Source organism: Corvus brachyrhynchos, unplaced genomic scaffold (assembly GCF_000691975.1).
Source record: "Corvus brachyrhynchos isolate BGI_N302 unplaced genomic scaffold, ASM69197v1 scaffold191, whole genome shotgun sequence".
Taxonomy (NCBI): Eukaryota; Metazoa; Chordata; class Aves; order Passeriformes; family Corvidae; genus Corvus; species Corvus brachyrhynchos.
Genome location: NW_008236487.1, coordinates 3101777 through 3120950, shown reverse-complemented (window position 1 = coordinate 3120950; position 19174 = coordinate 3101777). Strand labels below are relative to the sequence as shown.

Genomic DNA, 19174 nt, shown 5'->3' with positions numbered 1-19174 from the left:
TGTGTATGGCATCTGGCATGGACAGTTTGGAAATGTCAGTGTTTCTGTAAGTTTCATTCACAGTAATTACCTAGGTAGCCTCTCTATAATCTGATTCTTTTAGATTTGAAGGTTTGTTGGAAAAAAACTAGGGAAATGTATGGTATCTCCACATTTCAGTGCTTTTTTGGGTACATAGAAGTGGATTTATGTCACATTTTTTTGCGCTTTCCTGTTTTGTGGAGGACTTTCTGGACCAGAAAAAATAACAAAGACAGAACTGGTAGAAGATGCAGCACGACAAGGGGCTCTGCCAGCTCCGAGCCAGGAAGGGCAAGTTGGCTGAACTGCTTTTCTTTCTCTGTCTCTCTCTCTCTTTTCTCTTTTAAGCAGGGTTAAGGTGAACTCCTAAGCCATTGTGGAGTGAGGCCCCACCTCTCCCAGCCTGATCGGCAGGCTCGGGTTACTCTCTTCTGTCTGGTTCACAGGAGCCCACAGTGAGCTTAATTCCTGCCTGCTGCCCCGGTCTTCAGCACGAACCTGCTGAAGCCTGGCAAAATAACACCATTTGTAGAGTTCAGACCTTATTTCAGGAAGATTTGCTGGCAAACACCAGGTCAAGGATGGAATAGCACCACTTGAGAAGAGATTCAGCAACCAAAGTGGCAAACAGTAGCTGAGCAATACCGTCCTTTCCTCTTTGTTTTTTTTCAAAATTGGTAAAATCCGCGTCCTCCCTGGAGAAGCCGTCAGGGGCAGGACTCTGGCAGTGATGGCTCTGACTTCACCTGCTTCTGCAAATGAGTCACGGAGTGTTATAAAAAGCAAGGACCTGCCAAGTCTCATTTCTTGGAACTGAGTGGAAATTTCAGCAAGCAGCTGCTCTTTCCTTAGTTTATACTTTTCCTCAGCAGGTTTCTTGGAGAGGGCCTGGAGTCACAGAAACTCTGTAGCATAAAGGACCTGTTGCTCCACTTGGACAACCGTGGCTCAGTGGGAACAGCTGTTTGGTCCAGATATGATTCTGATCTTCTTAAGGGATCTTGGTGAAGCCTGGAAGGAGCCTCGGGAAGGTATTTAGCAGGTGTGTAAGTCTTTCTGGATTGGCAATTGAATCCTATCAAAAATCAGGAGCAGAACCTCAAAAATCAGATCAGCTCTCCTATACACTACCTGAATAGAGGTTCTTTTCATATGTCTGAGGCTGTCAAAAGATTTATGCTTTCTAGCTTTTCTCTGGAGTCACATAAGGCAAAAACTTATTTGAAAGAGAAATCAGTGAAAACAGATTCTCGTGGAACAGCCCGGTTTTAGGAGGGGAAGTGGCTCATTATAGCAATCCCGACGGTGCTAACAGTGTAGCGTGAGGACTTCGGCTACCTGCAAGTGTGCCGATAGGGTCCATTCCCCTGCGCTGAGTGAAAGCCACGTGTAAGTTGTCAGAGTGGGGAGGAATGTGGTGCCAGATGGAAACAACATAAACAGCTGGGAGATTTCATCCGGGATTTCAAGCGAAGACGGGAGACTTTTGTTCTCGTAGCCCAGTCGTTCCAAAGGTGGTTTAGCTACACCTACTTCTTCGGGGAAGGATGTTGCTTTGGAGTCGTGGTAGGTTTCGTGTGTGGCCTTTTATTTAATTTTTTTTTTTTTTTAAAGAGGTGTGTGAGGCTATTATAAATTCTCTTCAGGCTATTGGAATGTCCTGCTGTATACCAGGGAACTTTTCTCTCTGTTGACTAAAAGGCACTTATTCCATGCTGGCCTCAATGGTACTAACTTCTCAGCTAGCTCCACAGTTTTGTGGAGATTACCTTTCTCACCTTTGGGTACCTTAGAAAATTACTTCGGGACACCATGTTTATAATGAAATGCCCTTATGTTGACTTACTGTCATTAGTTTGAGCCTAGTTAAGAGTATTTTTTTATGAAATGCAAAACAATGTTACAATGTTTTATGTGCATGCAGATGACAGAAGATAAAACCATGTTTACCTACAAGATCAAATCAGGGAGATCTATTTCCCTCTCCATCCAGATGCATAGGTGTGGGTGCTCGGGATTTCCCCCGGGCGTCGAGCCCCCGGGTTGTTCCGCGACCTCAAAAGCCGCCCGGGCAGCCGCCACACGGCGGATTACGGGGCGCTGCCCCGGGCTTGTCCCCGGTCCCCTGGGCGCTGCCGCCGCCCTGCGCTCGGACAGGGGGGCGGAGAAGTCCCTCCGGGGCCCCCCGGGCTGAGCGCGGCTCGGCCGCCGGGGACAGCGCTCGCTGCTGCAGCCGTTCCCCCGCCTGGCTTCACACCCACGGAGCCCTCCGTGTGTGTACGTGTGTGTGTGTCTGTGTAGGTGTGCGTGTGCTCTCCTCCTCCCGCTGCGGTACCGCCACACCTGCTCGCACCTTGCCCGCCGCGGGCTGGGCATCCCCGCCGCTGCCCGCGGAGGGCACCATCCGTGCGGCTGCCCTCCTTCTCCTGTCTCACCGTCTGCCAGGTGACTCGCCTTTCAGCTCTTACTGTGGTATTTTTTTCCCCCGCTGGTTCAGCTCGCTTTTCCATCTCTTTTGCTGGTAGCGGGCAAAGGACCGCTTTCGGGTGGGATAATCCTGTTGCGTGCCCGCGTTTGTTTGGTGCTCTCCCCTGCTGGCTTTCATCGCCCCCGCTGTTCAGCCCGTTCATTCTCGCTGGTAACTTTCCCTGGCGTTTTTACTCCTTCTGCCCCTCTCATCTCCATGACATACACACCCTTACGCATTGCCAGTGTGCAAGTGACCTGGGCACGCCTTGGAAAACAGGTTCCTGGCATTTTGAGGAATAATCTAAGGTGCTCCTGCCCCCCTGTAACCTCAGTAGGGCTGCACTGTATCCATGAAAAGCGAGATGTTGCAGCTTCCACTAAACCATAGTTTCAAGCCAGTGAGTAGCAGGCAATAGAAGAAAGGTGGAACAGGTTTTTCTTAAGGATGTTGTTTGGGAACAAATCCTCCCACTCTGAAACTGTGCTTTGCCTTGGCTCGTGAATCTTGTACCCTTCAGAGTGGTGTGACCTTTGGTGGAGTCCGCTTTGTTTACTTGAGGTGAAGTACTGAAGGTAAAAGTATTGCTCCTCTGCATTGTGGCTGCTGAAACATTAACCAAACGATGGATCTCGTGTGCCTTTGCAGCATAGATCATATTTTAATTACGCCTCTCCTTCATCATCAAAAATGTGATCCTCCTCCCTTCCTATTGACCATCTTTCTTCTCGTTTGTGATTGTGCAATGTCTGTATGTCAGCTACAAATTTGCTTACATGGGAGAACATAAAAATGACCTTTTTTGTTGTTAGCAACTGGAAGTACTTAATCAGCATTGTGTGGCCAGTCTCCATTCCTTGGAATACCCATAGAAATGCTGCAACCCCTGCCCTCTGAGGAGAAGAAACCTCCCCAAGGCCAGGCTTGCAGTGAGTTGGTGGTTTCCTCTCAGCGAGCAAGCAGACTGCAAAGAGCTTACAGAGTTTCCAAGGCGTAAGGGAGACGCCCCGCATCTCCTCTTGACTCACAGTTCACGGGGAGTGTAGCACCATTAGCATACAGGTATGGTCAGGTAACGAGATACTGTGCTCAAGGCTCCAAGGGAGCAGCTTGTGGCTGCTGCTTGCTTTTACTGGGAAGGCCATGGAAATGGAAGTGGCTTTGGACTTGAGTTGTCCAGCTGGCTTGTGCTGTCACACACTCAGAGAGGCTGCAGCGTTGAGTTATGCCTCCTCATAGCTCCGACTGCATGCTTCTGAGTGATTCTGTAATTCTGAAAGCAGACAAAGCATCCCATTAGATTTATTTGGAGGGAGGTAACACCCCATGAGCAACAACACCCAGTAATGATTAGGTGCTAGTTATATACAGCAGTAATAGACAGGGCAAGATTAATCTGAAGTTACTTACTTCTGCTGTGAAATGCACAGATGGAAAAAAGTACTGAAGTTTTCCACTTGGTGACAACTAAATTCTTGAAATATGGTTGATTTTTTTTCTGTCCATAATCAAGCTGTAGATGGAAAATCAGTCACATTAACTACTGCATTTTTTTCCCTTGTGGGTGACAGTTTATTAAAATGTAACATCTGAGGTCAAATAATTGAAGCCCCAAGGGTCAAAATAGATGAAATATATAAGAACACTTCAGTTACTGTGGGGAGATAAGAGAAGACTTGAAGTCCACATGACAAAGACTGTGCTAATAAAGCGCTTGCTAACTTTCGTTTCAGTGTCTACCACTTGTTGCTCTTATGCTCCTGGTTACAATTCCTACATCTCCTCTCATACAGTGAATGACTGCTCAATGGCACGACATTTTTTCAAAGACACAGCTTTTGGCTATGCCAGACAGAAAAAGGAGGCCCTTTGGTCTGTGACCCCTCCAGACTCCTCTCTCAGCTCTGGGACTGGTGGCCAGAAGGAAAAGATATTTAAGACCTTGGAGCTGTGTCGTTTATGGTGCAGCATGCATGGCCGGATCCTTGTATCTCCATTCAAAGTGTATTTTTCAATGTGAAAATTCAATATATAAGAGGCTCATTTCTTGTTTTCAGTGCTAGTTCTCTAGTTTTCCCGCTATTAAATGCTTCACATTGCCAGAAACTAGAATTCCTGCTTTTGGGGGGAGGCTGTAACTGGTGCCATTTTATCTTAACTCCAGAGTTGGACTCTGATTCGTCCACCAATTTATTCATCCAAAACGATGACATTCTGTTTTGTACATCTTTTGATTTAACTCTGATACCTAGGAATTTCAGTTTTCCACCCTGAATTCCGAGTTAGATGATGGCTGTCATCTGAACTTTGTTTTGCCATGAACTTCAGCTGTTAGTGCAGTCCTGAGCGACCACGGCATTTCTCCCTGTTGCACCCATAGAGGAAGTTAGGTATAAAGTCATTGAAAGTTTTGTCTAAGTCAGTGAGACTGTTTTGGGTGTGTGGAGAAAACATGTGCAAAGCTGTTTATAAAACATGGCTCTGCAGTCACTGAAAGGGAATGTTGAGACAAGGTGTCTTTTATAGCTATTGATACTCGGACATCCTGTGCAATTCTGCTTGTTCCCTGGCAAGGTTAGTCACAGCCGTCTTGGAAAGACCTTGATGATGTGGGAAGAAGCAACCTCCACATCTGTTTTGTGAGGAGGGACTCCTTTCTTTCTTTTTTTCCTTCTAATTTTGTGTCATTGACACTGGGGCATAAAAAATGAATCACAAATGGAAATGTTGTTAGCATTAGCCTTTTAAGATACGTTTCATTTTGAGCTGTGGCCATGAGCCTCCAATCACTAACATGTACCTTTGATTGTAATGTCAGTTTTAGGAACATTTTTAAATATTAGCCAGCTCAGGGCCTTGAATTGCTACTAGCTGAACGTTTCCAGTCCTTTCTTCCCTTCCCTCTCTGTGCCACTGTCTCGGTAATTAAAGTTAGGCATGCTGTGAATCTCCACAGGGTTAAGATCTGACATGGAAATAGCAAATTACAAATGACTTTCTTTGCATTTATTACCTTTGTTTTTTTATGAATAGACTCCAGCAACCTTGTGCATCCTGAATAGACAGAGCTAGCAGATGTCTCTAGCCTCAAAGGTGCAGAGTTAGTATTTTCCAGGAAGTTATCCATTTCTGTGGGATTCTCTGTTGTGTAGTTTTCTGATGCATGACAGGCGTCTTCATTACCGTGGTGGTGTGACAGGGGATTGTACTTGCCTTTGTTCTTAAAGCCTCACTCATGTTGTCATTTTGACCAAGCATGGAAATTGCTAGGTTCTCTATAGAGCTACAGAGGAAAAAAAAAACCAACCCAACAAAAAAACCCCAGTATAACCATAAAAATGATGAGCCCTTGCTTCTGGAATGCTGTGAAAACTCTTAGTATTTCAAGAGAATATTTAGTAAAAATTAATAATTTTAAGAATGGTATCTGTTGAGTGAAGGTAGGTGTTATGAATATCCAGTAACTTAGAAAAGGTTTCATACAGATAACGTGATTGTTTGGGGTTTTTTGGTCTCTTTGTTGTTTTGTTTCGTTATTGATTTTCTTTTGGTTTGGTTTTTTTGTTTTTCTTTTTCTTTTCAAGAATGCAATGGTTTTACATGAGATAGAGGATTTGGCTTTGAATAATCCAAAATGTTACAGTTTGTGGATTTTCTGGATTTTATAGATTACCCCTGCAGGTAAGGGAACACCTGATTTCTTTCAAGCTTTCCATGAGTGCAGGGGGAGCTGTGTTCAGCTGACTTAATTGTGCAGCTGCCAGAGCTGGTTCTTGGGGCTGGAGTTTGCTGTAGCTGCTGGATGCTTCAGCCTAAATCTACTACAAGAGTTTCTCTTATTGTCCGTAGCTCAGGAATGTTTGTAACTGGAAAATAAAGAAGTGACTCCTGGGGAATTTGTATTTATTACTTTGATTTCTGCTCCTGCACATAAAAGCATTTTTAAAGTAGAAAATCAGGCGTGAGGCTTGCTGCTTCTCCCATCAGTACTGCCTTCTCCTCCCCCTCACCTTCCAGAAATTGTCTTGAGTGCAAAGAGAAGCTGGGGGTGAGGTGTTAGCAGTACCTGCTTGGTGTTCATTAGATAGGCCCACACCCATTAGGGAATGGGATTTAACAACCCCTCCCCAAAACAGCTGCATCAAACTTGTTCTAAAAAACATGCAAAGTGAACTTTTGTGAGCACACGTATTTGCTCCTCAATACTTGCAGGTACCTGGTGAGATACAAGATTATCCCAATTTTATCAGTGTTTTGATTTTAGGTGGACTTTGATGTTGCTGTGGTTTGTTCCATTAAAGGTCCTGGTGAATTGTCTTTCACCTGAAATGTGAACTTTGGTTAATGAGCATGTTCTTTTCATTCTGGGGTGGTTGAGAGGGCTTGATTCATCCCTCTGAATGCTCCTTTCATGAAAACTGAGGACTTTGCTCTTCCTTCTAATGTACTCTTCCTTCTACCGATGCCACTGATCTTTTTATGTTTCCACAGTGTGTCTGAGGTGTAGTCTTCTCTATTTCCTGAGACAAAGATCTCTTTGTTTCCAGTGTAAAATATAATTTGAAGTAATGAGCCTGGAGAAAGCTTTTTTTTTTTTTTTTTTTTGTCCTACTCTATAAGGGATTAGAAAGACACTTGGTTTTTCTGGGCATTTGGTTAATTCAGGGATTCGCTGAGAGTTCAGTGCCTGTGAGAATCCCAGTGTACATCATAAAAATATTTTTGAGTGCACAGCTCTATTACTCAGAGCATGAGAATGTGAGACCTTTGTACAAAGAGCGAGACATTCGTCTTGTACATTGTCTTAGGCACTCAGATACATGGAGAACTCCATGATCTAGCAAGGATAGTGCAAGGAAATTGACTTACATCATGAAGAGTTTGTGATATCACATGTGGTAATAAAATTTAGCTTGATGATCTTCAGTGCCATTTTAAAAATGGCATGGAAAAGTCAACCATTTATACTTGTGCCTCTAAAGTAATTTTCAGCTTTGCACAATGTGTCTTGAGAAGCCAGTGAGTGCATTGTACTGCCTTCAGCTGGAGACAAAAATATACATCTGTGTTTCACATTCAGAATTGGGTGGCAGGCTGTGCATTAAATACATGTGTTTTCTTCTTTCCCTTCAATGTCATCTCAGACTCACTTTTCCCAAAGTGGAATTACTTATTCTCTGCTCCACTCCCAGCATTATTTATTGCTTTGCAATTCTTCCTGTGCTCTCGCAACCCTTAGTGTAATGTTTCATCTTTCTGTTTCCTTCTCTTCCTGTATTCAAGGATAAAGACTTGTCCAGGGCAGAGGGCTGGGAGGTAGAGAATGGGATCTGTTTCTGGTTTAGCAGCAAACTTTGTTAAGGCTAATAAATCCGGGCTAACTGGTAATTAGCCTCTTGGTGCTATCTCACATGGAGAGGGCAGGACAGCGCGAGGAATCTGCACTTCGTACCTTCGTGTCTCTTAGGTAAGTCACTCCTGAGTGAGGAATGTCCTGCCTCTGCCAAGAAACAGACACAGCTTCTCCACTGCAGTCACAGTGTCCCTTCTTGTGGTTGCTTCTGTGCTAAAGTACTGCTGCCTTGTGGGCCTTGCCCTCAGCTTTGGTCTCACCTCTCCCTGTTCAGCGTGGCCCCTGGCTGAGCTCTTCATGTTTTCCTTCCTTCTCTGTTTGCCTGAGCCATGTTTCTTCACTTCTTCCATATTCTGGTCCATCCTACTCTTGAGTCTTGATATAACTTTAGTCTCCTGTTGGTTTTGTGTTTGTTTTTTTTTTTTCCTTCTGTTTCTTTATTAACCCCTAAGTTTTCCTTTCCCTTTTTGTTTTACATCACTCTTTAGTTGCACATAGTGCTCCATGTTCAGCTTCATGAAACTTCCTGCAGTAAAGCTTTTGCATACTCAAAACCCAATTCTTTTTCTCTTTTTATGTCACTAGTCTTTATTCCAACGTCTTCTCTAAAGCATTTCAGATCCACTGCTCTCAGTGACAAATGTTGTACGTGAAATTATATGGGTAGTCAAGTCTCTGTGGGCTAAGTCATGTCTTCCCTACAACGCTGTGTACTTTGTCAAGGCAATAATTTTAAGCTCTCTTCATGCAGTTCTAGAGCTCAAGACCTGACTGGGAGGTGTTGGAGTGTGAGTAGGCATTTGTTTTCCCTATGTGAGTGAGGTGTCTGATACACATAAAGAAAGTCTGTTCAATAAATAGTCTTACTGAATATGAATGTAAGATATTCTCAGAAGTGCCTTTGGTACGTGGTGGAGTTAGTTCTTTTCTACTTAGGTTTTACCGTTTTTCTCACTTTTTATATGAAAGCTAAATGTTGACATGCAAGAAAAAGAAGGGTTCCTATGTTCCTTAAACAGTGACAGAGCAGAATCCTGCCCTGGGGGAGAAGCAAGTTGCTGTTGAGGCCAAGTTTTGGTGGTGAGCAGTTGAAATCACAGTTTGGTGCAGCTTATCAAAGGTTTGACTTCTCCAGAGGGACTCGGCGCTCCAGGCAGAGGGTTTGGCAGATGGAATGGCCCACTGGCCTGTGCAGTCCAGGGTTTTGTGCTCCCCAGTGGCGAGTGGCTTAGGGCAGCTGGCAGCGGGGAGCTGTGTCTTCCCAGGGACAGCACTGATGTTTTTGGAGGAGGTGGATGCTTAGAGCATGAGAGTTTATGTCCCACTGGGTTCTTTGAGTATTTTAAGCTGTCCTTTTATAACTCTGAAAGTTATTGTCCAGACATCTCCATTCCCTTTTTTAAAAATAATCTAAAAATCTCGATTTTGGAAACAGCTGTTTTGTCTCTGTCTCAGTTTTCCTATTTATAAACAAAAAACATATCTGACTCTCAGGAGTTTTGTGAGGTTTAATTAACAAATATTTATACAGGCTTTTGTAGATATAAAGCAGCATATAAATGCTAAGTAGTGTTATTATTACCACCAGCTGCTTTGTTGTTATTGAAGTAATAAAAGTTTCAGTGCCAGTGGTTGTATTGCCGCTGCCTAAATAAAGATTTTGTGAACTCAGGAGACATTGAGGGTGGTGGCAAAGTGATGGTGTAGACCATACTGAAATACAATGTGTGGGACAGCTATGACATCTTTGTGAAGGACTTGAAAAAAAAAATTAAATAATAATAATAAAGTGGAAGTCCCTAACTGGAAAAGAATAAACCCTCTTCTGCAGTGTGCCAGTGTTTAGAGGTCCCAGGACTCACTGGGGGCTGTCTGTGCTGTGCAGTGTCTCCCTGATTAGGAATGAGCTGGCAGCATCTGCGTTCATGACACTGGCATATAAAAGAAGGGATCTTTTAGGGACGATTGATAATTGGTAGAATAGGAAAAGTAACATGGTATAAATCACAATTAGCCTTTATGATTTTTATTTTAAGGTCTGCTTTTGTAAAACATTCATGACTTAAAGCTGAGCTATTTTTATGAATGTTCTTGTGCTTATCTCATATAACCAGCTTGTTAAAAGCGGATACGAACACTTTTTAAGCCTCTGGCTTATAAATTGTGAGAAAGAGAAAAGAAGATTGATTCCAGCAGGCTTGAAGGTAGATTCATTTCTCTTCTAGTTAGCAAAATGAGAGAGGGGGAAGGATTCAGCTGTAGACTTAGTGAGCCAATCAGCTTCAGCCAGGTTGAAAACCATTAGATTTAGCTCTAACGTACAACTTAATTGTAAAAGTCTAACTTGAAAGAAAATAAATTCAGGGGAATTCTGTTTTGGTAAATTGATGATAATATCTCTAATTTAGTTCTGCCTGAAGTAGAGTGTGGAAAAAATAAAGTAATAACAAAGGAGCAGTGAGGGGGAACAATTATTTTGCAAACATCTCCTGAGGATCAGAGGGGGTTACTTGGTCACATTAAAAGAAGAATATTGTGCTGCTTGGATGTTGGAGAGGATTGATAAAAACTGTGGTTTGAAGAAAACATCTCTGTTCTTTTTACTGTAAATATTTGAGATAAGATGGAAAAGTTTGGAAGAATGCAACATCTTCTGCGAGTTCTTTCAGCATTCTTAATTGTTAAGAGATCTTGGTTTGAGCATTGGCAGATATTTCTGGTGGGTTTTAGGGGGTTCTAATTTATTAAGTTGGCTGTCAAACTACCTATAGCAAGTAATGTGTCTCTAATCATATTTTAGTATTTAGTAAAATGAAGGTTTTAGTTTCAAGGGATGTTTCCTAACAGCTTCTGGACCACTTCCACTTATGAAGACCTGAGTTAGTTAAAGTGTTAGAGAGATCACACAAATCTGGATCATGGGTGTCATGATTTCATAGCGGCTGTACTGCAGGGACTTTGAAAACAGAGAGGATGAAAAGCAGGGAACTTACTCAGTCCTTTATGATTGTGTATAAGCAAATTTTCAGACAACTTTGAACATTATTAAACATCGAGAAGAAAAAAGGTCCCAGCCCTTTTTTTTTTTTTTTTTTTTTTTTTAATAGTTTTAGGCAAATCTTACTTTAAAAACAACCATAAAATGCACAACCACAAAGTTGTTCTGCGTAGAAATAGAAGCACTTTAAACACACAGAGGCAGGCAGGATAACCCTGAGGCACATATGGAGACAGCCCAAATATTGAATGGTAGGTTCAGAAAAGGTTACTGCTCAAAATATTTTCAGTAGCCAAGTGGAAGACAATTCATAGCATTGTATTAGAGCTGTTCTCTCTTCCTTGTGTGAGACTGGTGACATCTCATTGTGAATAAAAGTCTGGGGATTTTTGACAGCTGTGGGAAAGAGCCACTATTTTATGCTCCCTGTATACAGTGGTGGAACAATTAGATAGGAATTTATTTTTCTGTTATCCTAGACTGTAACATATAAGTAGTGTGATAACAACTATCTTTTGAAGTACAAAAGAATCTGCCTCAGGGGCTATCATTTTAAAGCATCATATGAAATGTTGATTTAATAAGGTCTGCTCCTTGCACATTTTAAGTGCAAGGAAATGTGTGTGTTGAGACCTCGCTAATCCTTCATTTGCACAAAGTCTTTGGCTTGTTCCCTAACTGTCAAGGAATTAATGGTGTGCTTCAATGAGATCCTGCATGATGAGACTGTAATTATTTTCATAAGAGATTCTGCACTGCGTTTGGTGGTGCTTTATGAATTACCATAATAAATAAAATGAAATTGCTGTTGTCAAAACATATGAGCAAAGTAATCTGATTCCCATTGTTCGTGCACTCAGTGGCTCATGGAATTAAGTGATACCCAGTGGACTTCCCAGGCAGTTCATGCACGTTGGTGAGGTTTGCTGTGTTGTTGTTTTGCTTGTGACAAGTTAAACAGTGGTGTGACAAGGAACAGTTCCATTGAGGAGATGGCAACATGTCTCTCCTGCACTTCCTCCTGTGGCCTTGTGTTTCAAAAAGGAGCAAAAAGGCAACACTCACATTGGTTCACTTAATGGATTGGGGTCCTTGTCTGAGCCACGATGGTGTGACCTCTGGCAGTCCTGGTATGGTAACAGGCTTTGAATTAAATCCTCAGGGGAGTGCCTACAGCAGAGGTGTCAGGACAGTGCAGGCACATAGAAGCTGATTTTAATTGCACTGTCCCAGTACCAGAAACAGGCTCCAATTTCATGGGACACGGTGGCTTCTGTGCCTCTTGGCTGAGGATGGAGGTCCTTGCTGCTGTGGTGGTACCCAAACCTGGGAATGGTTCTGCACTGTAGGCACATCCTCCATCCACATGATTTTATGGATATCTGCACCTAGCTGAAGCAGGCTACCCAGAAGATATATATCATATATCAGAATTATGTGTCACAGATCATTTGCTTTTCAGCTGGAGAGAGTCAAGTATTCAGTTTTGGAATATCTGCCCAAGATTTTCCCTTTGGTTTGTTACAAATCTCTGTATGGTCGTAGTCCCTCCAGATCTTAGCCAGCGACTGGAGGCTTGTTGTACCAGGCACTCAATTTCAGGAGAATGTTATTATTTAAACATTGTGTCTATTTTTAAGTCAGATAATCCATAAAACCTGTTTAAAGCCACAAGAGATCATTACATCATCTAGTTTGACCTCCAGAGTGTATGAGGGAGGAGAGTTTCTGCCCTTCTATTTCTAGTAGAAAAATATTAATCAAGTTTCCTTGGTTTTCCTCTTGGAGGAAGACAGACACAGTAATTTAAACTACCTGCCCCTGGCAAACACTGGCATTTTTCACTAAGTGCACAAGTGAATTTTTAGTGGTTCTGTGTGTGAATCACGTGAATGCCAGAACGTGGTGCAACCCTCCAGATGCTGTTGTTTGTATGTATATATATATATAATGTTAGAGATAGATATAGATATAGATATATATATAGATATAGATATATATATATATAGATAGATATATATATATGGGCACACAGCAGATGCAATCCAGGTTTCATCCTCTAGACACACACCTTTTCCCCAAAAGCTTCACAGGCTAAAAGCAGCTGATCCTGGAGTCTCTGCTTCTATCCTTCATGCTTCACTGGATAAATTGTGTAAACTCACATCGCTTTCTGAACCACTGTGTACTTGTCTGTGTAATCATTTTTTGCTCATGTGGCAGACTGAGGCACTTGTTTGCACAGCAGTTTCCAAGAGTTAAAGGCCGTATTACCCTGTGTGGGGAATCCATGGAAGTGTTGGGGAGGTCCTTGTATAGGTTCACTTTGACTTTTGAGAGTTTTGTGGCCTTCCTGCCTCCTAGAGCGTGGAACTGGTGTTGTACAGACTCTGGGATGTCCAGATGTATGCTGTGCTGGCATTTCCAGTAATGCCAGCAATAATGTTTTTTTCAGTATTGTCATGTCTTGCTCATGGCTTCTATCAAACGAGATTTACAGATGTCACTTCAGGCAATTTAGTAAATTGACTCCAAAAATTGGATTTCTGTGGGAATGTGTCACAAGCAGCCCAAGTCCTCCTTGGTCTTAAAACCTTCCTCACAGGGCTTTAGTGCAGTGACTTCTTTAGGTTGTAAAGAAAAATACGTGGTAATTTTACAGATGGCCTTGTTCTTTATGCTCTCGCTGCGTGGGACTCTTGCTTCCAGTAATGAGGAAATGTTCTGGGGCAGTGTGTAACAGAGACTTCCAGTTATTCCTGTGTTCTTACCCTGTAATAGACATGTGCCTTCAGGGAGCAACTGACCTTAAAAATGATGCATATCTGGAGCGTGGGGTCATTTTTGCTGTACAGAATTTTTTTTTTTTTTAATGGGCATTGGGATGGTGATACTGCACTCACTGATTAGAAACCATATGTGATCAGTATTCTGATCCAAGTGTGCACTCTCCACTCTGGACGCACATTCCCCCTAGAGCTCCTAGAAATGCACTGAGTTGTTGCTCTGACAGAAAGAAAAAAGCAGGAAGACTAACCAATAATTGCCTAAAACTTACCTTTATGACTTTGAAGGTATTTTTCAGTCCAGGGATAAAGATTGGTAGTGATGTTCATGAGTTGTTCAGCGGTGGGTGAGAGGGTTTCTACAGCATCAGAACCTTGATCTCTGTGTACTTGTTTGTTCCACTGATATTAATAGAACAAATTGTCTGTCTGCCTGTCTAACTTCAATGATTTTGAGGTTGAGGCTCAAAAATCTCAAATTAAAAAAACAACAACCCACGACAAGAAAAAAAAAAGCAAACCTCAAGATAATTTGTGTTCTTGTTGTCTTAATAGGAACTTAGATCATTTGGAAACAATTTAAAAGAATTTGTCACCATTCTTGTTATTTTTTTTCTGTCCTCATCTTGCTGTGAGACACATCTTTTGTTTGAAGTATGTACTATTTTAAACAAGCATTATGTTTTCATGAAAACTCTGCTGGGCAATGCCTAACTCCAGACATAAAAGCAAATAAACCAAGAAAAATCCTCTGTTTATCTGAGATGAGAGGACTTTTTTAAGAAAAGGAGAGAGAGAGGATCTAAACCAACTTAATGGTCTCTTTTGTCTCTCTTTATGTTCCTTAATGTTCTTCTGCAGTCCTCAGGAATTACATTATCTCATTGGTATGTCACTGGGGTAGCACTACAAAGAAATCTCAAAATGCTACTGTCTTTGGACTGTACAGTGAAGAGAGACAGGAAGTCCTGTTTGATCTGGGCTGATTCTGATTTTATTCTGTTCAGCCGTGGGTTTCAGATGACAGGTGGAAATTCAGATTAATGATGGATAGCGTCTTTTGATCTTTTGGATGCTTCCTGCACCCCAGTGAAGTAAACCTGGGGACTTACACCTTTCTTTTGGGGCTGTTCATCTTACATAAAGCTGAGATCTCTTGTGTGCAAAGTTGGCTGTTTGGGATTTCTAATTAATTAAATTTGACAGCTCATCCTCAATTTTACTACTCGGTATTGCCTCAAACAAAGCTAAGCAAGCTTACTGTAAACTTGTCTGAGCTCCTCTCTACTGAAGTCTGTCCCAATTTCCTGTCACTTGCAAGGCTGTCGAAGGAGCTGTCATACAACTGAGTACTGGCATTGTAGAGGTGGATGTGTTAGCAGTGCTAAATGAAGTGGAGATGAAGAAGTGGGAGCTGCAGACTGGGAAATGAGCAGAATGGGGATGTGGAGGCTCACTTCATCTCTACTAAAAACTTCAGGATCGAAGTTTCAGATCGAGAGGACAGCTTCCAGGGTGTCCAGCCATGAGGCTCTTCAGTTTGTTTGCACTCAGTTCTTCAGCTAGACTTACCCCAGCAAAGGCTAACAGCTTAATGGGAAATTTAATTAACATCTCTAATTTTCTTCCTGGTGACCTCTGTGTTTTTCGTAGCATCCACTGCATGGATGGAGGGTTTGTTTCCATATATTTTTACAGTCTCCAGATCTTTTGTGCTGGCTGCAGACCTCACTGCCAGCTACTACACAGCAAAAGCCAAAACTACTACCCCAACAACCCCTGATAATTCAATCCCCGGTGATGATACCTGGTGAGCCTAAGACAGTGGTACCAAACAGAGGTCTGGAGTGGGGAATATCAGTGCTGCCACTTAGGAAATCAGAGCTTGTAACTTTTATCCCTCTTTTGCAAAGCCCTGGGATTCTTCTTTTATCTCGGTTTAGTCTGCTAAGTCTTGTGAAAACAATAAACTGGCTCACCTCCAGTACTGTGAGTTTGTCTTGAATTAATAATAAGTTGTCTTTTCTCACAAAGATAAGTACTTTCATTTGAAACAAAAATTGCTTTATCTTCTTGAGGACTCTAACATCTTGACTAACACATTAAATATGGTGGGTTGCTTTTATTTCTAATAATCCTTGTGCTATCAGGACCTTTGATTTGCCCTGGATTTTAATGAGTCATTTAAAAGCAGAGGTCTATTCTGGCAATTTGACTGCGATGCTCCCTCTCAAATCAGTTACCATTTTGAGAATGACATCTGAGTCTGCCTATGTTTCTGCATGACTGGAAACTGTCACTACTCATTTAAACTTATTAGTGCTGGAAATGGATATGCTGGTTCATCTGCCGGGGATGAAACATGAGGCACCAGCATTCGAATTTAAATGTTGTTCCCATGGGGAAAGGAGGAGGTGACTGTAGTGAGGAGAGCTTGGACAGCGAGGGGTGAGAGCTGCCTTGCAGCTCAAAGAGACTTTGGGAGCTTTGCCTACAGATTGCTACAAGCAGGTTGTGGCATTTTTTGGTGATTCAGGAAAATAGCGCGCTTTAAGATCAAAGTTTAATGGGAGGATCCGATGCTTTAGCTGAAGATTATCCTGCAGAAGACGCTAAATTTTTCTCTCAAGAAGAACCAAAGTTGGGAATCCCCCTTTTGGGGAGGGGGAATGAGCTCTTGAGAAATTAAGACTTTTAAGAGAGCAGTTGCAAAGCTTGCCTCAAAGCCAAGCTTCTGCAATGGCTCTTGAGAGTCCACACGTACACCGAAGGTATGCAAAATGATTCTTAAAAATACAGACCTGGGGAATGAAGGCTGTGACCCTCCATCTATCTTTAAAGGACCTGAAGCCTTCAGGACACGTGAGCACTGCTGACACATTGTCACTTTTCTCATCTGAAAGGGCCAAAAGAGCAGAAAGACAAACTGAGTCCCTGGGTGCCCCGAGCTGTAACTGGCCCTCAACACAGCACTGATGTTGCTTGTTTTACAAGGCTGTAGTGGGTGATCCTGTATGTTGTAATTTCTTCATTGTTTTTCCACTTCATTATATCTGAGTGTATTCCCAGTGCAGAGATTATCTTCCCCTACTTCTTCTCCCCCTTCCATGCCTCAACACAAGCCCAGAGCTTGCTTGTGATGGGAGTCTTTGATTGACAGTGCCTTCACCATTTGAGACCAGTGGTGTGCTAAAATGTACAACTGGCATTTCAGAACCTGTAAAACTGACCTGACAAAGGGTGATTTTCAATTTTTTTTTTTTTAAGCTCTCCCCTTCTCTCAGCAAGTTGTAGATGTGTCTTGATTCTGATCTGTCACATAGTTGTGTCACAGGTTAACATTTCTGCAACCTGTAGAGAACTATAGAGCACTGAAATTGATACACCCTGAAACTCATAAATAGAATTGAAACAGCCTAGTTATGAATTAATCTCAATTAAGCTTTTTTCTTTTTTCTTTAATAGAGTTCAGTTTGCAGCAGAAATTCACCAGTCTGAACCCAATAGAGAGTGCAAAGGTGACTTTCAAGGTGATGGGAATGGTTAGGACAGACCAGATTTTACAAATGGATTTGTGACTTCAATGCTGCCTCTGAATAACCCATTTATTTCTCTGAAACAAACTAAGACTTGTTGCTCTCTGCCTAAAGACCAGCCTTTTTAAAGCAAGCTTACAGTTCTCTCAACCTCCCATGCAACAGCTTGGAGGCTTTTCCTTGACAAATAATGATAGTGCAAGGAAAAGGAAGTTTTGCAACCCTTAAACTTCCTGAAGAAAAAAGTGCCATTACGATTCCTTGAAAAAAAAAAATTAAAAGCACAACAAAATATTCAATGATTCATAATTTACAGGAACATCAGTTTTCTGTGACGGTAACAAGACATAATTTTTTCCATTTATCCCAAAGGAAGGCAGATTTTGCCAGCTTTTTTGCTGGTGTTACACTTCAGTACTGCAATCATATTTAAAGAAATAGTATCCAAGTTCATCCATCAGTAAAACGAGGATGCTTCTGAATAATTAATAGAAACTCTTCACATCAGGTTTGAACATTGAATAAATGGAAACGAGGAACCGGCTGAATAAAAGTATGAGAAATTTCTAAAAGAAAAGGTATAAATAACGAAGTTGGACATTTGCAGAAATGCTTATAAAGGAAAGCCATTCCCGTTGTAGCAATTAGGCTGCAGCTTAGTGTTTGTGCAAGAGAATGCTGCTTCAATTAACAAAACTGATTTCTATAGCACAGTGGTGAGACTGGCTCAGACTAAAACTGAAATGTTCTCTTACTACAGTACTAATGCTAATTAGTGAGTGAAGGATCTCTTCCAAGTAAAGTCACATTTCCTGTATGAACTAATGACCCAATTTCAAAGAAGGCTCTTATCCGATCAGCTTTTGAGGTACTGCACTAGGCATTACAGTTTTACAACTCTCATGCTAAATAACATTTCTGAAGGATGTGCTTTCACATAATGGAGGTGTGCTGAACATCCAGTTTTAAGCTCATGGGGGCTTGTTCTCCATGACAACTTTTTTTTCCTTCACATCTCATTGTGTTCTTGCTTCTGAATGTCTGTTGTGTACAAGGTTTTCTCTTGACCTCCTAGAAAAAAATATTGGGTTTGTGATCCTAAGTGAAATATTTTTACTTAGTTTTTTGGGGTTTTTTTCAGGTACTTAAAATAGCAGTGTATCAATAGTTCTCTTCGTCCATGTTGTTCCCACAGTTGTTGTGGTGTGGAGCATCAGAAATCTGGTTTGTCCTGGACCTTGAAAGTTGCTATGGTAACTGTACATCCCACTGGGGACTTGAGTTAGGTGTGCACACTTCATTTAACTTCCTAGTAGTTCTCTGCAAGTGTGTTGGGTCTGTGAACTCCATTAAAACATCGTCTCTGGTGTACTGAGGAAAAGGAATCCCTCCTTTTGTCTCTGCCTCCCTTTGCTGTAGCCTGTCTGTGATTTCCTTCTGTGTTGAGTGAGCATAAGAAGATGCTGCTCCAGAGGTTCTCATGTGCTGATGGTCACTGATGGAGGGCCTGGTCCAAGCTGTTGGTCTCCATTGATGCCTTTTCCTGGTCTTAAAATCCAGCGTCAAACACGGTTAGAAGGGGAAAAGGGATTTTACCTTGGTATTTATTTTAAGGATCCTTAGGTGCACACGGTCAGGTGGAATGCACCTCCATGCACACCACAATGCCCACCCCAAAAGATCTGGTACAGCATTATAGGTGTTACTAATTAGCAGATCTATCAAAGATTCCCCAATGAGAGGCTCAAGTGAGCCCCCCTCCCCAGGGAGCCTTCCCCTGGATGGTTCTATCTTGGTTTACAGAATGTGTTCTGGAGAGGACCTTGGGCTCTGGGGCACACTGATCCCTAGCTACGAAGCTTCTAAAATGTTTTGTTTCTGAGCTTGACAAACAAGTCCAAGAATGTAGGCAAAAAGCACTGAGAATACAGAAGTTGTAAAAAGGTATAACAGGGGTATAAAAGAAAAGGCAGAAAATCTTCATGGCATCACCGCCCTGGCTGTGGGAAGGCT

The 19174-nt window shown here is 42.1% G+C and overlaps 1 protein-coding gene across 2 annotated transcripts in view; it reads left to right on the top strand.

Moving 5' to 3' along the window:
* The first annotated feature begins 1343 nt into the window (after nucleotides 1–1343).
* EPS8 (epidermal growth factor receptor pathway substrate 8) overlaps nucleotides 1344–19174 on the top strand; it is a 128267-nt gene continuing 110436 nt past the window's right edge. The window contains exon 1 of one of the 2 annotated variants that reach the window (XM_017726275.1): nucleotides 1344–1587. The gene's annotated coding sequence lies outside the window, so the exon portion shown is untranslated. The remainder of the gene's footprint in view (nucleotides 1588–19174) is intronic. The other variant, XM_017726274.1, reaches the window with a different exon arrangement.